Source organism: Phytophthora infestans, genomic scaffold (assembly GCF_000142945.1).
Source record: "Phytophthora infestans T30-4 supercont1.68 genomic scaffold, whole genome shotgun sequence".
In the NCBI taxonomy this organism is placed as follows: domain Eukaryota; phylum Oomycota; class Peronosporomycetes; order Peronosporales; family Peronosporaceae; genus Phytophthora; species Phytophthora infestans.
The window spans coordinates 42,283-45,178 of record NW_003303691.1 but is presented as its reverse complement, the minus strand read 5'-3'; the positions used below and the strand labels follow the sequence as shown (position 1 = coordinate 45,178).

Sequence of the window (2,896 nt, the reverse complement as noted above, 5' to 3'; positions counted from 1 at the left end):
ATAGTGTTTGGGCTTGTCGATTCCGGCTCGCGAATTGTAGTGTGTGGGAGAGCCTCGCTTAACAGCTTTTACAAGCTGTGATCTTTTTGAATGCGATGCGTCACATTGGAACAGCTGACTCTTCAGTTTTCGGCTGCACCCCAGAAACGGATTCGTCGCCGTAGTGTCTCTCGGTAATTGCCTCGATGTGGTTGGGCATACCTCGTCCAAAGATTCACTTAGTCGGAAGACCGCTTGAGGCACTACTCGAATTACAAGCCATTTTTAACGAAAGGGTGCGAAACCAACGGCCAGATCGAAAACGTGAATCTCCCGTTGCGAGCGTTAACAGCCTTTGCTTCCGACTCAGCGTTAGTGTGGGATTAGACTTGCCACCCCCGAGCCCCGGGCTGGTCTTCAACTCCGATGCTTAAGCCAATTTTGCAGCCTTTAAATGACAAGACGCAGGGCTACCAACGGGCAACCACTGCAACCACTGCCACCACGCCCCAAACGCACGCTTCCCACGCTCTCGCCATCCTTCCAAGCGCTCTCACGGATACGACTACGCTCATTGCCTTTGCTGAGCCGCATTAAACGCATCGACGCTATTCATCGCTCATCGGGACGACATATATTTTACACGCTGCTCGAGGCCCCCTAGCCGTCCTTTGGCTCGGTTCAGCCGGTTGACGCTAGTGGGCGCTCGAGGAAAGGTCATCGCTGATGACAGTGGCGACACTCCACCGTGAAAAGGCCCAGACGGTAAGATTGGCATTACTACATGCAGGAGCGTAGGGACTCCCAGGCGGAGCTTACCGAGTAGCTACGACGCGCTTGTAGTAAGCTCGCTGAGAAAGCGTGCGAGGTAGACGAAATAGAGAGGAGCAGAAAGAAAGAAAAGCAAAAGATGTTCCCACACCGGGACTCGATTCAGGGTCTGCTGGGTGAGAGCCAGCTATCCTTACCGCCTAGACGATATGGAAGGCTGAACAATGAAACCGCACTCAAAATCACAAACCCAACGCAAATACACACACACGCACAACCACTGCAACCACGCCCCAAACGCACGCTTCATACGCACTCGCCATCCTTCCAAGCGCTCTCACGGATACGACTCCGCTCGTTGCCTTTGCTGAGCCGCATAAACGCATCGACGCTATTCATCGCTCATCGGGACGACATATTTGTTACACGCTGCTCGAGGCCCCCTAGCCGTCCTTTGGCTCGGTTCAGCCGGTTGACGCTAGTGGGCGCTCGAGGAAAGGTCATCGCTGATGACAGTGGCGACACTCCACCGTGAAAAGGCCCAGACGGTAAGATTGGCATTACTACATGCAGGAGCGTAGGGACTCCCAGGCGGAACTTACCGAGGCTACGACGCGCTTGTTGTAATCTCGCTGAGAAAGCGTGCGAGGTAGACGAAATAGAAGAAGCAGAAAGAAAGAAAAGCAAAAGATGTTCCCACACCGGGACTCGATTCAGGGTCTGCTGGGCGAGAGCCAGCTATCCTAACCGCCTACACGATATGGGAAGGCTGAACAACGAAACCGCACTCAAAATCACAAACCCAACGCAAACACACACACACGCACAGCCACTGCAACCACTGCAACCACGCCCCCAACGCACGCTTCATACGCTCTCGCCATCCTTCCAAGCGCTCTCACGGATACGACTCCGCCCATTGGCTTTGCTGAGCCGCAAAACCTCATCGATGCTATTCATCGTCTCGTCGGGACGCCATATTTATTACATACTGCTCGAGGCCACCTAGCCGTCCTTTGGCTCGGTTCAGCCGGTTGACGCTAGTGGGCGTTCGAGGAAAGGTCACTGCTGATGACAGTGGCGACACTCCACCGTGAAAAGGCCCAGACGGTAGGTTTGGCATTACTACATGCAGGAGCGTAAGGGCTCGCAGGCGAAACATACCGAGTGACTATGACGCGCTTGTTGTTATCTCGCTGAGAAAGCGTGCGAGGTAGACGAAATAGAAGAAGCAGAAAGAAAGAAAAGCAAAAGATGTTCCCACACCGGGACTCGATTCAGGGTCTGTTTGGCGAGAGCCAGCTATCCTAACCGCCTAGGCTATATGGAAGGCTGAACAATGAAACCGCACTTAAAATAACAAACCCAACGCAAATACACACACGCACAACCACTGCAACCACTGCAACCACGCCCCAAACGCACGCTTCATACGCACTCGCCATCCTTCCAAGCGCTCTCACGGATACGACTCCGCTCATTGCCTTTGCTGAGCCGCAAAAACTCATCGACGCTATTCATCGTCTCGTCGGGACGACATATTTATTACACGCTGCTCGAGGCCACCTTGCCGTCCTTTGGCTCGGTTCAGCCGGTTGACGCTAGTGGGCGTCCGAGGAAAGGTCATTGCTGGTGACAGTGACGACACTCCACCGTGAAAAGGCCCAGACGGTAGATTTGACGCTAACCTAACCGAGTGACTACGACGCGCTTGTTGTAATCTCGCTGTGAAAGCGTGCAAGGTAGACGAAACAGAAGAAGCAGAAAGAAAGAAAAGCAAAAGATGTTCCCACACCGGGACTCGAACCCGGGTCTGCTGGGTGAGAGCCAGCTATCCTAACCGCCTAGACTATATGGGAAGGCTGAACAATGAAACCGCACTCAAAATAACAAACCCAACGCAAATACACACACGCACAACCACTGCAACCACTGCAGCCACGCCCCAAACGCACGCTTCATACGCACTCGCCATCGTTCCAAGCACGCTCACGGATACGACTCCGCTCATTGCCTTTGCTGAGCCGCAAAAACTCATCGGCGCTATTCATCGTCTCGTCGGGACGACATATTTATTACACGCTGCTCGAGGCCACCTTGCCGTCCTTTGGCTCGGTTCAGCCGGTTGACGCTAGTGGGCGTCCGA

At 53.8% G+C, this 2,896-nt stretch overlaps 1 pseudogene across 1 annotated transcript; it reads right to left on the bottom strand.

The window, feature by feature from the left end:
- Window positions 1-2,007: 2,007 nt before the first annotated feature.
- PITG_29720 lies at window positions 2,008-2,080 on the bottom strand (annotated as a pseudogene). The gene has a single exon. The product of its transcript is annotated as a tRNA-OTHER (tRNA).
- Between the last annotated feature and the right edge of the window lie 816 nt (window positions 2,081-2,896).